Source organism: Mustela erminea, chromosome 21 (genome assembly GCF_009829155.1).
Source record: "Mustela erminea isolate mMusErm1 chromosome 21, mMusErm1.Pri, whole genome shotgun sequence".
In the NCBI taxonomy this organism is placed as follows: Eukaryota; Metazoa; Chordata; class Mammalia; order Carnivora; family Mustelidae; genus Mustela; species Mustela erminea.
The window spans coordinates 723603-748860 of NC_045634.1; the positions used below are offsets into that span (position 1 = coordinate 723603).

Sequence of the window (25258 nt, forward strand, 5' to 3'; positions counted from 1 at the left end):
AGAAAGCATTCAGGGAACAAAAGCTCCAGAGCAAACCCAAGCAGATTACTTAGCCTGGCCCCTGGCAAGAGCGGTGCAATTCCTCCTGGGCAAAGACATTTGAGAATCACTACAACAGGCCCCTCCTGAAGATCACCAAGAACATCCAGCCAAGACCAAGCTCACTGATCAAGGAGAACAGGGGGATTTCAGAGGAGGGGAAAGCAAAGCATGGAATTCATGTCTTTCTCCCCATGTTTCCTTAGTCTTGAAAAGTCAATTACATTTTTTCAAATTTTATTTTTTCTGATTCTAACTTTTTTAACTTTTCCTCTTTCCTCTTCCAACATTTTTTAACTAGTTTAACTTAATACCCTTCTTAAAAAAATATTTTTAATCTTTCATTAATATAGTCATATTTATTCCTTCATTGTATCTAACTTTATTTTTTGGATACATATAGGGTTTTTCCTTATAAAAAATTTCTGGGATACAATTTCTTCTAATAGATCAAAACATACCCTAAATCTTGCACAGGGCTTTGTTCTAGTCTCCAGCCTGAGCAAATTCTCTCCATTTTCTTTTCTTTCATTTTCCAACCAACTTATCTTATCAATTCCTTTTTTTTTAACAACTGTTTTTAAATTTTCGTCCTTACAGTCATATTCCATCCCTTCATCATGTTAACCCTTATTTTTGTATATACATGTTTTTCATTCCTTAAAAAATTTTGGGAGGTAGTTTCTTCTAAGAGACCAAAATACACCCAAAATCAAGTGGGTGGCTCTGTTCTATTCACCTGTCTAGTACGTGTATATATATATATATATAAGTATATATATATTTAATTTAAAAAAATATTTTTTAAACTTCTTACCCCCTTTTTTCTCCCCCCAATTTGGGGTCTCTTCTGATTTTTCTGGGGGCTTTGCCTCCCTTTAAGTATTTTACTCTCTCATTCATATATTCTTATCTGGATAAAATGATAAGGCAGAAAATTCACCACCAAAAAAAAAAAAAAAAGAACAAGAGGCTGTACCGAAGGCTAGGGACCTAATCAATATGGACATTAGTAATTTGTCAGACCTAGAGTTCAGAATGATGATTCACAACATGCTAGCTGGGCTCGAGAAAGGCATGGAAGATATTAGAGAAACTTAACCAAACAGCAAAGAATCTGTACTCAGAAAACTATAAAGTACTCATGAAAGAAATGGAGGAAGACACAAAGAAATGGAAAAATGTACCATGCTCATTGCCTGGAAAAACAAATATTCTGAAAAATGTCTTTGCTACCTAAAGAAATCTACATGTTTAATACAATCCATATCAAAAAATCAATTTTTTGAAATGGAACGAATAATACTAACATTTATATGGAACCAGAAAAGACCTGGAATAGCCACAGGAATGTTGAAAAAGAAAGCCAAAGTTGGTGGCATCATAATTCCGGACTTCAAGCTCTATTACAAAGCTGTCATCATCAAGACAGTATGCTACCGGCAAAAAACTGACACACAGATCAATGGAACAGAATAGAGAACTCAGAAATAGACCCTCCTCTATGGTCAACCAATCTTTGACAAAGCAGGAAAGAATGTCCAATGGAAAAAAGACAGTCTCTTCAACAAATGATGTTGGGAATATTGGACAGCCACATGCAGAAGAATGAAACGGGACCATTTCCTTACACCACACACAAAAATAGACTCCAAATGGATGAAGGACCTCAATATGAGAAAGGAATCCATCAAAATCCTTGAGGAGAACACGGGCAGCAACCTCTTCGACCTCAGCTCAACTTCTTCCTAGGAACGTCGTCAAAGGTAAGCGAAGCAAGGGCACAAATGAACTATTGGGACTTCATCAAGATCAAAAGCTTTTGCACAGCAAAGGAAACAGTTAACAAAACCAAAAGACAACTGACAGAATGGGAGAAGATATTTGCAAACAACATATCAGATAAAGGGCTAGTATCCAATATCTATAAAGAGCTTAGCAAACTCGACACCCAAAGAACAAATAATCCAATCAATAAATGTGCAGAGGAATAAAATCTTAATTAAAAAAAAAAAAAAAAAAGAGGGGGTGGAGTGCCTGGGTGGCTCAGTGGGTTAAAGCCTCTTCCTTCGGCTCAGGTCATGATTGGGATCGAGCCCCGCACTGGGCTCTCTGCTCGGCAAGGAGCCTGCTTCCTCCTCTCTCTCTCTCTCCATCTGCCTCTCTGCCTACTTGTGATCTCTATCTGTCAAATAAAGAAACAAAATCTTTAAGAAAAAGAAAGGAAGAAGAAATAGGCAGAGGACATGAACAGACATTTCTGCAAAGAAGACATCCAGAAGGCCAACAGACACATGAAAAAGTGCTCCACATCACTCGGCATTGGGGAAATACTAATCAAAACCACAATGAGATACCACCTCACACCAGTCAGAATGGCTAAAATTAACAAGTCAGGAAACGACAGATGCTGCAGAGGATGCGGAGAAAGGGGAACCCTCCTACACTGTTGGTGGGAATGCAAGCCAGTGCAGCCACTCTGGAAAACAGCAAGGAGGTTCCTCAAAAAGTTGAAAATAGAGTTACCCTACAACACAGCAATCATACTACTGTTTTACCCTAAAGATTTTTACCCTAAAGATATTTACCCTAAAGATACACCAATGTAGTGATCCGATGGAGCATGTGCACCCGAATATTTATAGCAGCAATGTCCACAATAGCCAAACTACGGAAAGAGCCTAGATGTCCATCAACAGATGAATGGATCAAGAAGATGTGGGACACACACACACACACACACACACAATGGAATACTATGCAGTCATCAAAAGAAATGATATCTTGCCTTTTGCAATAACATGGATGGAACTAGAGGGTATTATGCTGAGCAAAATAAGTTAATCAGAGAAAGACAATTATCATATGATCTCCCTGATATGAGGAATTTGAGAGGTAAAGTAGGGGCTTGGGGGTAGGGAAGGAAAAAATGAAACAAAATGGGATCAGGAGGAAGACAAACCATAAGAGACTCTTAATCTCACAAAACAAACTGAGGGCTGCCTGGGGAGTGGGGAGAGGGTGGTTGAGTTATGGACATTGGGTAGAGTATTTGCTTTGGTGAGTGCTATGAAGTATTTAAGCCTGACAATTCACAGACCTGTACCCCTGGGACTAATAATACATTACATGTTAATTTAAAAAAATTACTCAGAAGGACAAATTTAATGAAACAGCAATATTCATAGAGGCCACATTATTACAACATGAAGCAAATACATCACTGAAAAGAGTAGGAGTTATCAAGCTGGCCTCATAGGCTGGGTCCTTCCATCTTGGGTATTCCATACTTGTATGATTTGCTTGCTATCCCTCTAGGAATGTTGGTCCTGCTTTCAGTAGTTTAGTCAAAAGAAGTAGGCCTTCTTCATGTACAGAGTAAAGAAGAGTTATAAAAATAATGAAATTTACACATTTCAGTACTTTCTACCAAAAATATAATACCTCATTAAGAAGACAGCACATTTATAGTATAGTTTCCACCTGTATTTGCCTAGATTTACAGACAAAATATCTCAATTCAGTTCTAAGAAATATTATTCTCTAATTCTAATCAACATCTCTTGTTATACTTAATCAAAATAATGTTTTACTCCTTAAAATCCTGGAGTACTTACTTTCTTATTTCAAGGACTCAGTGGCCTCAGAACCAATTCAGAGCACAAGCAATGATTTCCTCCTTACACTGCTACTTCATGAGCAACCAACTACTCTTAACTTCTCTCTTTGCAAGGCCTCCCTTGATTTCCAAAGCTGCTGGAGAGCAGAGTGGCTCTGCACTGGATGTTTTTACCCAGAGAGGCACAAAAGACCCCTGTGTCTATAACTATTCTCAATTCACTCAACTCACTGGTCTCCATTTTACACCCAAGACACCCCTTTTGCATATTTTGAAACTCTAAGAAAACATAACATTATAAAAAAAAAAGTGACACATATTACTTCATTGAGCTACACAACAGACTATTATTGTAATTAATGTGGTTTTTAGGTCAGATGTTTTGCTTTAACAACCTAAAAATGTTTTTCTTTTTAAATCTCAGCCCTGAAATGTTTAAAACAGACCACTAAAAACAATTTGCATGACCAACTTATTACTCATTGACGTTCAACTCATAAATAGGTTCATTCATGTTAAAAGCTATTTTTAAATGTGCCTAACTCATTGCTTAGAATCACTAACAATTAAGCATTATACTTCAGTGGAATCTTAAAAGTTTAAAATTATATTTCTCCCATCTCCTTCCCAACTCCCCCAATTCTGCCATCCTGAATATCAACATTATTTTAAACTTTGCTGTCTTCTATTACATACAGTAGCTTCATTCATTGATAATTCAGAAGTAATGCTTCTGAACACTCTGGCATCTGACTTTTAAACTCAGTTATTCTATCAGTCAGGTTTTGGCTACATATAGATGTATGAGCACATCCTGCCAAGCCCAAAAGGTTTCCCCAAATGAAATCAGGGGTAGATCTACACAGAGAGGGTATCAGCACCCCTACTGGGCCATTCACAAAAGGACCAGAGGATTCACTGGCAAGGCCTTGTTCTCTCTCCTCTCTTCAGCCCTCTCCTTAGCATGCACCCAATCTACCCTGGTGAGAACACACACCAGGTTGCCAGAATGACAATTTATTATTCAAGCAGGGAAATTAGTTTATATTCTTTTAAAATGACAGCCTAGAGTTATTAAAGACGTGAGTCCCACAAACAGACTTATAGCTGCAAAATATAGTAAGAGGTCTGCGGAAAAAGTATCCAATCCAACATGCAACAGTCAAGCTTGTAGGATTCTTGAAATAGATAGCAAGTTAAAACATGTGAAGCCAAAAGGCTTACCCCTCATTTTGACACACCTACTGGAAAGGCGTCAAGCTTAATACAGTACTTACTTTTTTGTTTAAAGCAACAAGTAAACAAAATAAGCAGAAGTTTAATGGCAGAGTAAAAGCCACAGCTGGGTTAAATTCCTGGTAATATAACACTTGGTATTTTCCCTGTCCATTTTTTCCAGAGAGTTTAAGGTACATTACTAGCAAGATCTCATTAATCCTTCTTACAACACCTTATGAGAGGAGCAGGCAACAAGTATTTTAATCTCCCTTTTTAAAATGGAAAAAAAAAAATGTGATGTATAACTTTTCCCAGGATTACAGCTGGCACACAGTCCTACAGTCAGGGAAACAAACACTTGGCCTGACTCTCAGTAAATGGTGGACTACACTGGGCTATTTTAAAGGAAATGCTTCTCACTGGGATAAGACAGATTTCTCAGGCAACTGTACACTATTAACCTTAAATATAAAAGTTCCAATTATCCTACCAGCAAAAATGGTTTATTATTTTTTTGCAGAAAAGTGCAATTCAGGACACACAAACTACCAAGCTATAGCAAAACCAAAGCTAAGTCTGGGGAACAGAGGAGAGGAACGTTCTTTTATAGAGAAAAGGAGGGAGTTGCAAGGGGCTGTTAAAAACAAAAAGTCTATGGGAGTAAATTGGGAGTTCCAAGTGTAGGGACTTTTCGTTGGCTGGGCTATTATAGAATAAGGAGAAACCCTTCTCTCTCCTGCTGGGATAGTAAAGTAGAAGGGACTTGCAAAGTACCTCTCTCTCTGTCAGTTCTGCGACTGACAAGTGAAGGCTCTCCCTTCTGACCTCTCAACTCCATTTTTGTTGGGTTTCCCTTTATAGTTTTCACACTATATACTTTGCAAAAGAGACTGCCATTCCACTTCTCAGTAAGTTCTACAATCTATACAACAATGTCAAACAAAGAAGTTTTTTAAAATGCATACTTCTCCAAAACTCTTAGCTTCCAATATACCTTACAACCATGCTTCTCAAACATGGGTATCTTCAAATCATCAGCGTTACTCAGCAGTATGCCAAGGGGTACACAAAGTCTCAGGACCAATGGGTACATTTTATTGGAGTTCAGTTTGAATAGACAGTCATTTAAAACCTGATTTTTATATTAAAATAAATATATTTTTAACATGTAATGCAAAAATGGTTATAAAATTTCTGTTCACGCACCAAGGATTATGTCCACTCAAGCAAGGCTGGGAGAGGAACAGAAGGAATGTTACTTGCATTTTAGGGGCAATTCAAGGGAAATGTTTCAGAAGTTCTGATAAACAAAACTAAGAGATTTAGAAAAAAACTTATTCCAACCTTCTTGTCTGGCCCAAACTATTCCCGGCAAATGGGAACACATTGTTCCATAAAGTCTTTTACTTGACTTTCTTTTCATGTAGGTTCTAAGACCTATCAAACTGGGATTCTATTTCAAATCTTCTATAAAATTATCTTCAGATTACTAGCAGTAAAATGCTGTAACCACACTAAACGCAGACAATGCTTAGCTCTTCTTATTCATACACTTAACTATTTTCAGAATACCTAACACATACCAAATTTACCTTGCTAAAGTCTCTTAACTATGAGCTGGTCCATAGGTGCCTGAACGCCTTTGACTTTTAGAACAACAGTGTTCTCTTCAGTATTTCAACCAGAAAGTTAAACAATAAAGGTGCCTAAGTGGCTCAGTCAGTTATGCATTTGCCTTCAGCCCAGGTCCTGGGATGCAGCCCAACTCAGGCTCCCTGCTCAGTGGGGAGTCTGTTTGTCCCTCTCCCTCTGCCCCTCCCCCCCTCCTGCTTTCTCTCTCTCAAATAAATCTTTAAAATAATAATAATAATAATAATAATAATAAAGAAAAGGCATATGACCATGTATATTGACAGGAGTGATTCCTTTACACTTACTAAAAATATACACAAACTGGGGTGCCTGGGTGGCTCAGTCAGTTAAGTATCTGCCTTCAGCTCAGGTCATGACCCCAGAGTCTTGGGATCCAGCCTGAGTTGGGCTCCCTGCTAAGCAGGAAGTCTGGTCTCCCTTTCCCTCTGCCCCTCCCCACCACTCCTGCTCTCTCTCAAATAAATAAAATCTTTAAAAAAAGAAAGAAAGAAAAAATATCACTAACTGCCAAAAGAGTCACATGATTAATTTAGTAACCAAAGGTAAAAAGCACACAAAGATTACCAAGTTACCAGGTAATCCGGAAAATCAACTGACTGGGTGGATAAAAACAGTATTCTCTCACACTTAACTTGCTTCCAAATGCACAGTTAGGATTAAGTATTGCAGGCCCACTCATATATTCCCAGATGCTGTGAAAGGAATTGCTTCCAACATCCAAGAAGTTCAACAAGAGGCTGGTGAAAGATCTAATCTAAACCACCGAAACTAAACTGGTGACCCCTCTAAAGAGCTAAATGAGCAACTACACCCATGGAAGACTTCAGCTCCTCAGGACAGCTAGATTTACAATGCAACAGGGTGTAGAAATGCATATCCATTTCCCTATAATTCCTGAAACTGCCACAGAAAGAAGATACTCTTGGTTTTCAATTGTTTTGGGGTTCCAGAACCCTTGGAGAAGGTGGTGAATACACCATACCCTTTCCTGAAGGGAAACAAATATATCTACACACATCCACAGAAAATACTATATACTACTTCAGGATAGCCACTGCCCTCAGTTAAGACCATCCTATATTTTTACCCAGTAACTGAAAATTCCCAACTCCAAAAAACTGCTCCCAAGTCCAACTCTGCCTAATTAGGATATTAAGACACTGAGGAAGATTTCACAAGCAGATCATAAAGTATTTGAACTTTATTTTTAAAAATAGAACTTGTATGTCTAAATGGACTGTCCTCATTCAAAGAGTCTCCCTAGGAAACCACACTTGTTATTTCAGGAAATCCTGAGCAAATCATTGAGAATTCCTGTTCTGAAGTAACTTCCAAAACCAGTTTTCACCTCACATACACAGGGGGATTCCTTACAGACACACCTCATGTCTCACTAAAGAAAGACTGTGTCCCAGCTTGCTATCACCTGGCCTACATAGCAAACTTTCAAAGTTGTAGCCTCATTCAAAAATAAAATCCACCCACAAAAAAATAGTTCCATCATTGCTGTGGGTAATTTTTTTAAAACGCAATGGAGGATGTAAATGTAATTCCAAAGTAAAAAGATCCAACAATGTGTTAAGCTACTGTAAAATCACAAAAATAAGTAAAGTCTACTCTGAAAAGAATAACATTCTTTAAAATCTTACTGTTTTGATATAAAATTTATTTATTTAATAAACATGTCAGGTGGCGGGGCGGGGGGAGCTAATATTCAGTTTGCTTTCCAAAATGCCTTCTCTTACTGAGATCCATTTTAATAACAGCTTTAAGGTCCTGAGTAAAAAGTTATATCATACTCATATATTCTTTTAAAAATCCCTTTCCCACAAACATTCTTTGTTCAAGTGCCTGACAAAGTAAACTACCTTAATGAAATCCTGAAAACAAAACAGCCAAATTTAGATTTTGAAATCCACAGTACAATGTGAATTTATGGAATGACCAGAAAACAATATAAATTTCGGGGGGAGGGGTCAATAATGAAATACTAAGTATCCATGGTTTAGGTCCTATTAAAAATTATGTTGGGGGCGCCTGGGTGGCTCAGTGGGTTAAGCCTCTGCCTTTGGCTCAGGTCATGATCTCAGGGTCCTGGGATCGAGCCCTGCATCGGGCTCTCTGCTCAGGAGGGAGCCTGCTTCCTCCTCTCTCTCTGCCTGCCTCTCTGCCTACATGTAAGGTCTGTCTGTCAAATAAATAAACAAAATCTTTAAAAAAAAAAAAATTATTCTGTACTTACAGCTTATTGTGTCCATTTCTAAAATGAGCTAACACTATACCTTATTTGTTCAAGGTATGGTATTCACAGAAATGGACTAATAAGCAAGACAAATTTCAACAAGATAGTATAAGATTAAATTAATTCAATGCCCTTGATAATTTTTAATGTTCATCTGTAGGAAAATACAATATCCAAATCGTTATGCTATTGGTATCATTAATATTCATGTTAATAATAGTAGCCTTGTCTATCATACTTCACAGACCTGAATTCCTGTTAACTTACCTATAACTTAATGTAAATGGGTGTAATTTAAAGTAAACCTAAGGAGCTTCAGAAATCTGAAAATACTAATCATAAGGAGTAAATATTCTGAAAGGATGAATTATTATTATTATGCATTTGTAGACACCACAGACACATGGTCTCCATATGAATGGCCCACAAGGGTTTTTAAAACCCCTCCAAATTACATGTAGCTTTAATAATTTAAAAAGTTTACTTCTGCTAATAATATAATAATACTAGTACTTTTATTTTATTTTTATTTTTATTTATTATTTTATTTTATTTTTATTTATAATTTATTATTTATTTATAATTATTTTATATTATATATTATAATACAAATATATACAAGTATGCAAGGTAACATTAATTATTTCTTAACTATCTGGTTTTTGAAAGGAAGCAATAACATGCTCGGCAAAAGAGGGGGAAAAAATCTTATTTACTCTAATATATATAAACACCAATAAACCAACTTACCTCATTTTCTTAAATTTATTTGCAATTTGAGCCCTTCCATGGAGCTTGGTAAAAACTTCAGTGTTCATAATTGACTGTAACCTTCCTACCAGCCAATCAGACATAGCTTTGCCATTTTACAACACTTTCCATATTCGAAATTTCAAAGATTTTATTTATTTATTTGACAGGCAGAGGTCACAAGTAGGCAGAGAGGCAGGAAGAGAGATAGGTGGAAGCAGGCTCTCTGCTGAGCATAGAGCCTGAGGCGGGGCTCAATCCGAGGACCCTGAGATCGTGACCTGAGCCGAAGGCAGAGGCTTTAACCCACTGGGCCACCCAGGCGCCCCTCCACATTCTAAATTTCAACATCCTGACATGTTTCCTGCCTGATCACCTTCTTTTAAAAAATACAATTACTGGGGCACCTGGCTGGCTCAGTAGCATGCGACTCTTGATCTCAGTCATGAGTTCAAGCCCCACAATAAGGCTGGAACCTACTTAAAAAAACAAAGTAAAATAAATAAAAGTACTATTACCAGCGGGAGAGTCTGTGTTGTGTGAATGGAGGTCTCAGTTCTTGGATTCCCCATGAAAGATTTATGTGAGGATCCACACTCAAATATAGACAGCCAGAAAGAAAGTAGCAAGCACAAAGCAGTTCATTAAGGACAGTACACTCTCAAGATGGGAAAGCAGGCAGACCCAGAGGTGGCAACCACACTTGCCAGGGGTGTCTTTTTATGTTTGCAGAAGGTTATTGCTAGGGCAGTGTCCAACTGAGATTGTTTCCAATCATCTAAGGGACTCCTCCTAAGGGCTGGGGGGGGGGGGGGGTGTAGTTTCTGGCCCTACAAAGTACAAATACAAACGGAACTGTCAGAGCCATCTTCCCCTGTAGGGGGTGGAGGGGGAGGTCAAAACCACAATAACAATATATTATAATGAAGCCACACGATACCCTGGGACAGCCATTGAAGAGGAGAGGGCAGATTCTGCACCTGTGGCTCTCCATCAGTCCGTCAGCCCCAGGGTGCTGGAAGCAGCAAGGCCAAGATGTTAAAAGCCACAAAATCAGGATATTGTGCCCTCAGGCTTCTAAGTGTCACCTATTTATCACCACTTTTGCCTCCAGGTCATGTCTAACTGCCTATTCTATCAATACCTGCTTTGAAAGGGTCAAAAAATAAACCTCTCTCAGATGTCTGATTGGCTCAGTCAGTAGAGCACACAACTGTGGATCTCAGTGTTTTGAGTTCAAGCCACATGTTGGGCGTAGAACTTAATTAAAAAAACAAACAAATCTTCCCTACAAAAGAACTCTGAAAATTAATCAGTTAAGGATGAGAAGATATAGCTCCTAATTGCCACATAAATAGCAATTATACACCCTAGGGAGTACATTCCTTAACTAGTACATTCAAACCTCAGATGTGCTGAGGCAGAGATGATTCAAAACCAAAATCCGGTACCACAACTTGAAAATACTCAAATAAGGATATTCCTGTCTAGGTTTCTGGTGAAAAACAAGAAAATGACTCAGGTTAGCTTAGGCAGAAGAGGTGCTAGTTGTTGGCAAGGTTTCGGGGAGCTCACTGTCCTGCAGATGCAGGCTCAGACCAGGACCAGGCAGGGCAAAGCATTGCCAAGGTCCTACAACAGAACAGCCTTACCTGCTGGGATGCTGCTGGGGCCACTGCTGCAGCTGCGACTCCACCACTGCTGTGGACACTCACCTCCATCCACCTAGGCTCTGGCCCATACATACCATCAGCTGGACGCCCATCAACCAGTCCAGCTGCCTCCACCAGTCAACAGAGGCAAACTGCAGAACTCAGAGCTCCTTAGAATCATGAGCCCTACCCGATGGCCAGAAGTGGGACTGGGTACATCCGTCTCCCTTGGGCTTTAGCACAGGGAGGCTGAGTCCAGTTTTCCATTTGCCTTGGTCTACCACAACAAAAAGAAAACTGGGCACAAAAAAGACAGACATCTACCACAGAAGGGTCTATAAGAAATTAGAATTGTAGGGTAACTTCCAGATTTAAAATACTATGAAGGGTTCAAGTAAAGCTTTAATGCTTATCACACTAAACAGAGAAGAAAGGTATGAATCTTACTGATGAAAATAATAAGGAATGAATAGCCTAGTACCTCAATCTATTTTCATAGAGAATGAACTGATGGAAGCTACTCATTTAAAAAAAAAAAACAAAAACCCAAATACAGAATTTCACTGTCAATTAAGCTCCTCTTTTATTTATGTATTACAGATTTATTTATCTATATACCTTTTGGAATGGAAAACAAGTGAATTGCTTTTCCCCAATAAATGTTACATAAAATATTATTATATTATTTAGAATAAATAACAGGAGGGGAAAGGGAAGTCTATGAGAAACTTGCAAGTGTAGGCAGAACAGACATTTTCTGCTACATTACAGAACAGTTACAGAGTCAAATTTTGACTCAACATACATAATTCCTCAAACACTTCAAGAAATCCAAACAATGGAATAACATCTACAGCAAAAGGGTGAGCTCCCCACCACTGGAGGTACAGGAGCAGGCTAGGCAGCCAACATTAGGAACACAGTGCAATGAGCTTGTGTCTCCTCAAAACCTGCATGCTGAAACTCTTAATCCCAATGTACTCACACCTGATGGTGGGCCTTTGTGAGGTAATTAGGTCACGAGAGAAGAGGACAGAGGGCTGAGTAGCTCTCTTTCCACTATGTGAAGACAGCAATAAGACATCCCTCTGTAAACCAGAAACCAGGCTCTCACTAGAAAATGACCATGCCACCACCCTGAACTTGGACTTCCAACCTCCAGAACTGTGACAAATGTTTACTGTTTAATCCAGTCTATAGTAATTTGTTATAGCCCCTCAGACTGATCAAAACACACAACATGAAGACTGCCAGTGCTAAGTTGGTACAAAGAGAGTTCTGAAGGGGGTGGAAAAAGGAAGGCTGAAATTAACAATATAAAATTCTGAATTTGGACTAAAATATTTACCAAATATAGGGCTGCACAGACATGAGCCTTGGGTATTTGGGGGACTACCTAACACAATCTTAGATTTCATTAGAAGAGTAATGTCCAATATTCAATCTACTCAGACCACCAGAGAGTCCTGAGTTCTTGGGGTTTCCCATTTTAAAAAGGATAAGGACACACTTGAACACATCTAGCTAGTGATGACCCTGACCGCAAAGCATCTGAAAACTGTCTCAAGAGCAGAATTAAGATAGGGATGGTAACTTGAGAAAAGAAAAAAGATCTGTTCAAATCAGCTTACTCTGCTCTGACAAGATACCACAGACTAAATGGCTTAAGAACCAGCCTCCTCCACCCTCTCACAGTTCTAGTGGCCAAAGTCCAAGATCTAAGGCTACTGGGTTGTTGACTAATGAAGCCTCCCCTCCAGACTTGTAGATAGCCAGTCTCTCTCTCTCTCTCTCTCTCTCTCTCAGGAAGAGAGATCTGTTATCTTACTCTTTTTTTTTTTTTTTTTAAGAACACTTGTCCCATAGGATTAGGGTCCCACCTTTATGACCTTAATTACTTTCCTAAAAGCTCCATCTCCAAATTTAGTGATGGTGGGGGTTAGGGCTTCAAAATATAAATTCTGAAGGGATATAAATCAGCCTGCAAGATCTGATCTTAAGTACATGAATGACTGTGACTGAAAAGGACACTCATTTGTTTATCACTCGGAGAGGCAAAATCAGAAACACAGGAGTGGGGGGGCCCGGGTGGCTCAGTTGGTTAAGCTTCCAACTCTTGATTTCCATTTAGGTCATGATCGCAGGGTTATGAGATCAACCAGAGAGTGTGCTTAAGATTCCTTCCCTCTGCCCCTCCCCCTGCTCACGCACTTGAGTGTGTGCTTTCTCTCTCTCTCAAATAAATAAATAAATCTTAAAAAAATAAGAAAAGAAACGAAACATGGGAGTACTAGAGTTGCACTGTATGAAGTCTAAGCTTCTGTCAACTCTCCTAGCTACCATTTGTGGTGCTTCTTATGGACCAAACTTTGTGCTAAGCGAGATTTCATTGAATTTTTATATCCACTCTGAGGTACTACAACCATGTGTTGTCATTTATAAATGACAACTCACTCTTACTCAATATCACAGTGCTAATAAGTGGTAAAAGGACCAGATCCCAGGCAGTCAAACTCCAAAGTTACCTATAGAGCTTTTTTTAACCATTATACTGAACAGCCTCTCTAAATTAGTAAAAGACAGTAAGTATAATCCAACTGAGGAAATAAATCCATTTATCAACAGAAAATCAATCAAAAGAAAACTAAAATGCTAACAACCCCATTACCATTATTGTTTATTTTTCTTCCTCTATACCAGGAGTATCATCTTCACTGCACACCAAGGAGGCAGGTATTATGCACATTTACAGATGAGCAAACAGGCCCAGAAAGCTCTCCTGAAATTCATACAATGACGAACAATATCTGGGGTCAGGATTCAAACCAAGGTCTGAGCTATTCTTCATGCAAATCTTTCGTAACTATAGCCCCCTCTTTACCAGGCTCTCACTTGGCTCAGGCCCTGTGACCTGACAGACTTCAAAATCCCCTGGAGTTGACCAAATTTCCCAGGAAGAGCCAAATTAAAATCCAAACATGCCTTCATGGGGAAGAGATCTAAGGAGCACAAATTCGACTTTTCATTACCACATCCTGTGGCACATTTGACAAATACTTATGAAATGGTGTGTTGGTCTCAGGGAACATGTGGAACAGTGAACAAAAGAGAATCCCACTCACCTTAACTCTATAGGCTACTTGGGGGTAGACTGAACAAACAAATAAACTTCTAATACATAACACATCACGTTTAAAAAGAAAGGCACAGAGAGTGAAGGGGCAGAGAACTGGGGGCAGAAGACTCAAGAGGTGCTATTTCAGAACTCGAGGTCATAAGAGGCTTGGGTTTAAACTGCTGCAGAGCGCAGCAGGCCTGCTAGCTACTACATCCAGCAGGCCCTGTAGTCTTGACTACTGTTCAGTGCTTTCTTACTTTTCATCATATGAAAGGGTGGACTACAGTGCTAATTGCAAAGAATAGGTCAAACAGAAAGAAAAATAAGAAGTCTTTTTTCTTGACCTCAAGGAAGCAGTTACCATGTACTGTTGCCATGGCACTGAGAAATGGAGAAAGCAGCATTCTAACACCAGGGAATGAAAAGAAATGTACTAGGGAGGAGAGAACAAAAGGCAAGTAGAGGTATATGACTCCCCTGGAAGAGTGGGGAAGGGGAAGAGGTCAAAGCTATTCAGGAAACCATCTTTGCCTAATCCCCACCCATTTTCTATACTCCTAATACAGCACAGTTATTAATGGAAGAGTTAGCAGAAAATTTTTTTTAAAAATACAGAATTGAAAAATTGCACATGAGTAGGCAATTTATAAAAAATATCAACTCCTTGGGGCATGTGGGTGGCTCAGTGGGTTAAAGCCTCTGCCTTCCCCTCAGGTCATGATCCCAGGGTCCTGGGATCGACCCCCACATTGAGCTATCTGCTCTGCAGGGAGCCTGCTTCCCTGCCTCTCTCTGCCTGCCTCTCTGCCTACTTCTAATCTTTGTCTGTCAAATAAATAAAAATAAAATCTTAAAAAAAAAAAACTCAAAAAAAAATCAACTCCTAATAAACATATGGAAAAAATCTCAATCTTAACTCAGAAACAAAGGAATACATATTAGCCAAGATTTTTTAATTTAATAACACCAAGTAATATCACTGTTTATGGGGATACAGGCACTGTATCACACACTGCTGGCCAACATACATATGCTCTTTCTAGAGAGAAATATAACAATATGAATCAAACCCTTAAAAATGTGTATTACCTTTCATCTACCATTTATACCTCTTTTTTTTTAAAGATTTTATTTATTTATCAGATAGAGATCACAAGTAGGCAAAGAGGCAGGCAGAGAGAGAGAGAGAGAAGCAGGCTCCCTGCTGAGCAGAGAGCTGGATGTGGGGCTCTATCCCAGGACCCTGGGATCATGACCTGAGCCGAAGGCAGAGGCTTTAACCCACGAAGCACCCACGTGCCCCCACCATTTCTACTTCTAAAAAATTTCGTAATAAAATATGAAGTGGATGTTCATGACAGCACTACAATAAAAACTAAAATCAAAACACTCATATTAGAAAAACATTCACAATGCTATAAAAGTTGAAGGGCTATTTATTTTATAGAGAATTCAAAATAACCTTTTTTTTTTTTTTTAAGAAAAAGGAACCACCTATGAAAATGGACCCCTATCTTAAACCACAAATAAAAAAAAAAAAAACCTCAAAATGGATTAAAGACTGGAACATAGGATCTGAAATCATAATACTCCTACAAGAACACATAGGCTTTGACATTAACCTTGGCTATGATTTTTTGGTTATGACAGCAAAAGCTAAAACAACAAAGGCAAAAATAAACAAGTGTGACTACACCAAATTAAAAAGCATCTGCAAAGAAAAGGGAACCATCAACAAAGTGAAAAGGCAATGTATGGAATAACAGAAACTATTTGCTAATCATGTATGTTAGGAGTTAATATCCAAATGATATAAAGAAATACAACTCAATAGCAAAGGAACAGTTTTTAAACTGGGCACAAGAAGCAAAAAGATGTTTCCAAAAAAAGACATCCAAACAACCAACAAATATGTGAAAGATGCTCAACATTACTAGTCATTAACAAATGCAAATCAAAACCACATTCTGATTATCACTTCACAACTATAGAACAGCTACCATCAAAAAGACAAAGATGAGGTGCCCTGGTGCTTCAGTGGGTTAAGCATCTGGACTCTTGGTATCAGCAAAGGTCATGACCTCAGGGTCCTGAAATCAAGTCCTGTGACTGGGCTCCACACTCAGCAGAGAGTTTGCTTAGGGATTCTTTCTCACTTTCTCACTCTCCCTCTGCCCTTCCCACTGGTCATACTCTCTCTTCCTCTCTAAAATAAATGAATAAATATGCTTTTAAAAAAGACAAGAGAGGGGTGCCTGGGTAGCTCAGAGGGTTAAGCCTCTGCCTTCAGCTCAGGTCATGGTCTCAGGGTCCTGGGATCGAGCCCCACATGGGGCTCTCTGCTCAGCAGGGAGGCTGCTTCCCTCTCTCTCTCTGTCTCTCTGCTTACTTGTGATTTCTCTCTTTGCACCAAATAAATAATAAAATCTTTAAAATAAGTGAAAAGACAAGAGCTAACAAGCACTGGTAAGTGTATGGAGAAAAGGAAACCCTTGCACACTGTTGGTGGGAATGTAAATTGTTGTAGCCAATACAGGAAACAGTATGGAGATTTCTTAAAAAGTTAAAAAGAGGGGCGCCTGAGTGGCTCAGTGGGTTAAAGCCTCTGCCTTTGGCTCAGGTCATGATCCCAGGGTCCTGGGATGGAGCCCCGCATCGGGCTCTCTGCTCAGCCGGGAACCTGCTTCCTCCTCTCTCTCGGCCTGCCTCTCTGCCTGCTTGTGATCTCTGTCTGTCAAATAAATAAATAAAATCTTTAAAAAAAAAAAAAAAGTTAAAAAGAGAACTACCATGTGATACAGCAATCCTAATTCTGCGTATATATCCAAAGGAAATGTAAACAATATGTAGAAAAGATATCTACATTCCCATGTTCACTGCAGCACTATTTACAATAGCCAAGATATGGAAACAAAATAAATGTCCATCAATGGATGAATGGGCAATGAAGGCATGGTATATATGTATATTTATACACATATAATGTATATTATATAAAAATACACATTTATACATATAAATATATATATATAATCTATACCTGATATAAATAAATATAGTTTTGTATTTTTCAAAAGACACATCTCTTTGTCTCTATCTTTTAAATATAGGAAAGTACAAGAAAACAAAAAACTCCCGTAATCGCATAACCACTGTTGACGTATTTGAGTGGGTAATAATAAAACATCTAACATTGAGTGGTTGGTGTATATATATATATATATATATATATATATATATGTGTGTGTGTGTGTGTGTGTGTGTGTGTGTGTGGTTGGCATATACACACACACACACACATATGCATATAATATACATACAGGTTTATATAATATATCAATCTACCACATACATACATCACTATATGTATATATAATGAAATATTATTCAGCCATGAGAAAGAAAGAAATCCTGTCGTTTCCAACAACATGATGTATCTTGAGGGTATTAGGCTAGGTGAAATAAGCCAGAAAGAAAAAGACAACTACTACATAGTATTATTTATATGTGAAATCTAAAAACAAAAAAATTTAAGTCAACATTTACACAGAGTAGAAAAGTGGTTTTCAGGAGCTACATGGAAATAAGCAAAGGTTGGGAAAAGTGTACAAACTTTCAGCTATAAGATGAGTAAGGTATGAGGACCTAATGGAAAACATGGTTGATAACACTGTATTGCATGAATGAAATTTGCTGAGAGTAGAACGTAAATCTTCTCACCAAAATAAATATTTACCAATATCCACAATCCTCCAATTCTGGGTACTGGGAGATCACAACTCCCTGGCCCCTGGAAGTTGGGCATACAGAGATAGGAGTAGTCAAGACCATGTGCTCCAGAATCACAATGACGGGTTCAAATCCTACGTTTTACTTACTTTACAATATGACACAATGAAAACTGTTTAACTTCTCTAGGCCTTAGTTTCCTTAACTAGGAATAATAACACTATCTCTTAGGGATATTTTGAAGGTTAAATAAAATTTCAGCACAGGGTATGCCACATAGTATTAACAGTAATAGCAATAATTATCTTACTATGTAACAGGCACTATTTTATGAATTTTACATATAGCACCTGATTTTATCACTTAATAAATATTAGTATATTATTGCCACATTGCTTATAACTGCAAAATCTGGAAATAACCAAATTGTCTATTGTAGTGAACTAGATAATTAAACCAAGTTACAAAAAGGATGCCTATGTAACTGTTATATGGAATGAAATAGCTCTGTCCACGCTGTAAGGATCTCCAAATTTATTATAACTTTTTAGATCCCTTTCATATAGAAATGGATGGATGGTGGATGAGTGAGTGCTAAAATGGACATAAAAGTATTTCTACTTCTTACGGCTTTTGTGAGGATTAGAGGAATTCACAGATACAACAGCCCCTAGCATATAGTAAGCAACCACTTAAAGTTAGATGTTTTATTATTACCCACTCAAATATGTCAACAGTGGTTATGTGATTACGGGACTTTTTTGTTTTCTTGTACTTCCCTATATTTAAAAGATAGAGACAAAGAGATGTGTCTTTTGAAAAATACAAAACTATATTTATTGACATCAGGTATAGAATACATCAAATGAGAAATGCTAGTACAAAACAGTGTATGTAGTACAAACTCATTTTTATTAAAATACAGTTAGTAGTATGCAAATAAATGTACAGAGAAAACCACTTAAATACGCACTAAAATGTTACCAGTAGTTTCTCTGGGGGGGGGGGGTTACAGATTAATTTATATATTTTTTCTTTTTGTTTTCTCTGTTTTCTGATTTTCCTAAAATGAACATATATTACTTGTGTAATAGGAACAAATTAACTGTCTTAATTTATTTATGTACAGAACCTACAAAGTAAGAGGTCAAACTGAGAGACTCCCAATGATGTCACCAGAAATGGACTTTAGAGTACAAACAAGTGATGAGCACATGCTTTCCTGAGAACCTTAAATCTCTAGACAGCACAGTAATACCAAAGAAAACAACTGATAATCAGTAGCTAAGACTGTCAGCCTCAATTGGGCCAGGCTTCCACCTGACTTCAGGGAGGTACTTGGGAATTTAAGAACCTAAATCTGGTGCCAGGTAAACGCCATAGGCTTGACAGAAGCCCAGCGGGCACTGTGGGCAACCACAAAAAAACAGCAAGGCACACACACACACACACACACACACACACACTGTTTTAACACTCGTTTCACAGCAGCAAATCACCTTGTGTGACTTGTGAAAGGATAACTAAAATATTCAAAATACCTCTGAAAATTAGTTTGCATTAGGACTCTTCTTAAAAAGTCAAACCCTAACCAAGCGAGGATGGTCAAACAATTTTGCTCAGATCTGAAAGTAGAAAAGTGAGTGTGAGGTTATACCCTTCTGCTAAGATATAAAAGATCTGAAATCTGACAAATTATCAGCCACAAAAATTTCAATGTACCACTTCTCTCCTTAACATCTCTATCTCCCTGAGTCAGCTAGCTCTATGGTCGCTGGCCTAAAGCTCAGCCAGCAAGCCTCAATTAGCTTGAGGTGGTTTATACTGAAGGTACAGAATGTTCTTAGATCCCACTACTACCAGTCTCTGCTCCCCTCATGTCTGCTTCAGATCACTGCTTGACTTCCTACTTCTGAGAAGGAGCAAAGGGGGCCATGTTTTCTTTATCGTGCTCTAAAAGCCTCTCTCCTCTCATCTCTCTCACAGACACTGACTCTTAACATCTCCCTTTCTAGTTCCTTCTAGAGTTAGCCATATAACTTCTGTCTCGTCCTCTCACCACTACGAGCTTTCTAAGAAACTTTCCTTGGTTTAAAACTCTGATTTCATGACCGCAAACAGATCACTAAACAGGAGGCCCACCAAGACACTGAGGGGAAGCTGCATTTACCCGTTTTTACTTTACTTCTCAGTAAACGTTTCCAAAATGCCTACTGCAAAAAAGTATACCCAACTAGACCCTAGCTGCCTGTTTTAATTTTTATACGTTTAAATTAAAAAACAGAATGTCTTGCTTTTACTTTGGACTCTGTTAATTCTTTCCACTTATTAGGAGGAGCTCTTACATGAAAGTCAACTGAGTTTTATATCAAGCAGTATATTCTCAGTCAACAAGAGAACATTAGGCATTTGGACTCAGAATCAAAAGTATCTTTCACTCCAGAAAAAGAAATTGCTGTTTTGATATGTTTTGCACAAGACTTCTTCCAAGAAATATGTTTTTATTATTTTAATACTAACTTATTACAGCTTTCATATAAGCAAACTATTAATTTTGATATTAAATCATACTTTTCAAAACACAAAAGAATACCTTTTTTGAGTGCAATTTTTTAAAATTTTAATTTAATTCCAATATGTTAACATACTGTCTTACTTTAGTTTCAGGTGTACAATATAAGTGATTCAACAATTCTATACATTAAACTCAGCAAGACAGGTGTACTCTTAATTTCCTTCACCTATTCTACCCATCCCCCTACCCCAAAAGAATACTCTTCTGCCTATAAAATGTATTCATGGAAAAGTAGGTCATTAGGTTTTTCATTGTGTAAAGAAGTGGTTTTCCATGCTATATATACAAATAAACGTCCAAAGCATTCAGAGGTAGAACATCCTTACGCAGAAGTCGGATTTAACCTTGACTGAATTAAGAAATATTTATTATATATTTATACATATTTTAGCAGGTATTATGGAAAAGTGAAAACTATAACAAGCTCCTGCCAGCAAAGAGTTTACAGTCTCACATGGAGAGATCATGTATACACATGATAAATGCTAGGTAAGGTATTCATACTTTCGTGTACCAAACACCACAAGTCAAACACTACATAAGTCACTAGGGATGTGAATAAAACTCTACACTTGCCATAAAAGGTCTCACTGGTAGGGAATGGAGCCAGTCCTTCATAATCTAAATACAACTAATCTACCAGTATGACCACTGCACTTAACAGTGGGAACCCCAGTGCCCTTCCCAAGAAGGTGACAGCTTCCAGAGTACAAGGAGAGGTGAGGAGATGGGGGTATATTATTTCACAGCCACTGCCTGTTACTTCTCATATTGTGAGAACCAATGACGTAAAAATAGAACCTTCTTTGGCTGGTTGGTTTTTTATCAGTCTGACAATCTCTGTCTTTTAATTTAGTCCATATACATATGTAATTACAAACACATCTGTAAGATGTACCATCTTATTTTATGCTATTTATCCCATCCATTTTATTTTAATCTCCTTTCTTGCTCCTTTTATTATTCTGTGCCCCCTACAAGTATGGAAGCCATATACTCTGTTTCTACAATTTTATTATCCCAGAAATGACAATGAAATATAAAGTTAATTTTTTTACTCTTCTATCTGACCTTTAGAACACTTTTACACTATTTACACCTTTCACCCCTCCCAAAGCAAAACACTGAGCTTCAGCCACAGTGGATTTATTGGCCGTTCCCTGAGCAACTTACACAGCCTCTATCCAAACCTTTGTGCTTGACTGCTCCTTCTGAACTAGAATGTCACCCCTCTTCTCCTCACACCTCTGTCCCAATCTGGATTACCCCTGCTCACCTTTCAGCCCCTTGCTTCTTTCTCAGGCAGTTCTTTTTAACCCCACAGTAAGTTGCACTCTGCTACATCTGTCTTCCTTCCTCTAGACATCAAGCACTGACAGTCATGGATTGTTAGACACTGAACTCCAACAGGTAAGGGCCTACCTGGATTACTTGTTGCACCCTTAGCACCACATAATGGGTACTCAATCAATATGTGCTGATGAACAAATTGAGTTCCAAAACATACAAAAATCAGGATGGAAACAAAACAGGCCACAGATTACCCAAAATGAAAAGGTCCACTCATTATACAACAAAAAGACTACTTTGGTGGAGCATAACAAATAGCATGGAGGACAGGGGGAGATGGAGAGGAGAAGGGAGTTAAGGGAAATTGGAAGGGGAGATGAACCATGAGAGACTATGGACTCTGAAAAACAATCTGAAGGGGCGGGGAGTGGGAGGTTGGGGGAACTAGGTGGTGGGTATTATGGAGGGCACGTATTGCATGGAGCACTGGGCGTGGTGCATAAACAATGAATTCTGTTATGCTGAAAATAAATAAATAAATAAGAATATATTATAGTCCTTTAAAAAAAAAAAAAAAAGAGAAGAGAAAGAAAGAGTGAAGGCTCTGGTACCAGACAAGAGCATTCAAATCTAAACGCTACTACTTACTAGTAGGTAAGATTGACAAGGTACTTAACTTCCCTGTGGCCTTAAAAAAAGAGGATATGGGGCACTTGAGTGGCTCAGTCGATTAAATGTCTGCCTTCAGCCCAGGTGGTGATCCCAGGGTCCCAGGATCGAGCCTCACATCAGGTTCTCTGCTCAGCAGGAGCCTGCTTCTCCCTTTGCCTGCTGTCCCCCCTGCTTGTACTCTCTCTCTCTACATCAAATAAATAAAATCTTTTTTAAAAATTAAATCAAAAATTTAAAAAGAGGATAATTATAACACAACCTCATTAAGTTGTTGTAAGGAATAAATGAGCTACTATTTCAAAAGTATTTGAAACATTTTTTCTTAAGATTCTGTATGTACAGGGGCACCTGCGTGGCTCAGTGGGTTAAAGCCTCTGCCTTCGGCTCAGGTCATGATCCCAGAGTCCTGGGATCGAGCCCCACATTGGGCTCTCTGCTCTTCCGGGAGCCTACTTTCTCCTCTCTCTCTACCTGCCTCTCTGCCTACTTGTGATCTCTGTCAAATAAAAAAAATAAAAATCTAAAAAAAAAAAAAAAGATTCTGTATGTACGTTTACAATAGGGGCTGAATATCTAGTTGTTAAAAAGCATAATTTAACTAAAACTGTTACTTTAAAACGTATCACACATAATTTACCATTAATGCCTTTAAGATACAGATTTATAGCCCATAGACAACATCACTATAATTGAATACTAGAAAACAGTCAACATGAGTCATCAAAAAAAAGTTAAGCAGCATTAAGTACATGCATTAAAATAGAGAAAAGGGAATAATAATATGTATTTTTTAAGGAATTCCATAAAAAAATGACCTACAGGAACCACCCGACCATTTTAAGGAAGAAGTTTCAGTTTTTTAAATGAGGTAATAAAATAAGTTTGGAATATTATCATAATTCCTTAATTGTAGTTACAAAAAGTTTTGAGTTTTTTAAATTTCTGCATTTTCCAAAAGTATTATCCAAATAATGAGATCAATATTCATTATTATGCCATAAGACAGATGAAATATTTTAAACAGTTGTTTTGGATTTCTTTTTTCTCTAAATATTTAAGTATTAGAATGATGTATTTCAGTACCATGAAAAGGTCTCAGAATCAATTTTAATTCTCTGTTCATGATTTTGGGTGGCAGTTCACTCTATAACATTTTCTATTTTTTCCTAGAAGCCAATGAAATATTTCCTAATGAGTGTTATTTTAATGGATATCTTGTGACTGAATAACATTACATTACAATCATATGTAATCAAGCTTTGCTGTTGATAACCCACCTCATTTTATTACCCAAAATTCTATTTAAAGACTAAGATCCCAGCTGTGTCTCATTCCCAAGCCGCAAGATGCTGGGTAGCAGAGCAATAGAGCAATAGGTCTTTAAAATCCTCAAGTGGTAATGATATAATAAAGGCTCATTAACTCAGACTAACTGTAAAAGGTCATACTGAGAAGTTTTTATTTTAAAAGGAATGATTTTGATCCTTTCACATACAGGGAGTAAATGAAATTAGGTTAATAGTATAGGCCTTTGGAGAAACCACATTAATAAGTAGATAAAAATTATAATTAGAATTTCAATTATAAAGTAAACAAAGCACTTAAAAATAATTTTATCTCCCCTTTGGTGTTCAGAATTTTACCTATTTTTGTTTTACTTCGTTTTTGCTACCAAATATTGAGCACCTCACATTAGAAGCACCTTGCTTATATGGAAACCACGTAATCCTCAAAACACTCCTGCAAGGCTATTTAGCTCTTCACCTCACTACAGATTTTAATAAAGCCCATCACTCTCACCTAAGGTACGAGTGGACAAATTAGCACAAAATGTTCACTGTGTGAAAAAAGTCTCACAAGCATGTTTTAATAGCACTATATTTAGTTAGCCTGATTAGCATATATACATATTACAATGCTGGTTTTGAAAATGCTATTTTTGAAAAATGCTGTTTTTGTTGCGCCTGTTATGTATTAGCTATGAACACCTAACTCCTCTGAACTCCACACAACGTGCCCACTATCAGGAACAGTAATGCCTGCCTGCCTGCCTGCCTCAGAGTTGACGACAGGATCAAACCACACAGCATGTGTAAATTACACGTAGTATCGTATTAAAATTTGGCACAATGTTTTCACTTTGTACTTTTATTTTTAAAGATTCCACAGCATTCCTGTAAGCAAATCATTTGATGAGATTCAAATGATTTACTTTTTTACTATTTTTTAGAAGGCAAATCATTTGAAGATATTCAGCTTAAATTTTAAAGCCACAAGGAAATAAATGGGATTCGGTCTACAGAAACTTTTTTTAAAATCTGTTTTGCAAACTCAGCTACAACTGCACGAGGTCAATCTAAACATACATACTTACCTCGCCAAGCAGTTGGGGCAACTGGGGTAGTAACACTGAACAAAATTAAGTCTCTAACTGCTACATATCTTTCTATCTTTTGCATCTAAGAGTGTCTGGTACACAGCAGCCACCACAGAACTGTAGATAAATAAATGTACACATGAAGAACTTAGGTGTATAAAAATGACCAGAAAGAGGCCTGCCACTAGAAAGCTGCTTATATACTGCCCAAATATAACACTCCAGCTGTTGGCAAAGACTTGCTTGACTTCAGATGGCCTCTTAAATCTGTTCCACTACAACAGTGAAGGAGATGGAAACAGAAACAGAAAGCCCCAGTCCAAA

General features: G+C 37.8%; 1 protein-coding gene across 3 annotated transcripts in view; it reads right to left on the reverse strand.

The window, feature by feature from the left end:
• The window catches only part of PSD3 (pleckstrin and Sec7 domain containing 3), a 727165-nt gene that overhangs the window by 489106 nt on the left and 212801 nt on the right, over nt 1–25258 (reverse strand). The gene's annotated exons all lie outside the window — the stretch shown is intronic.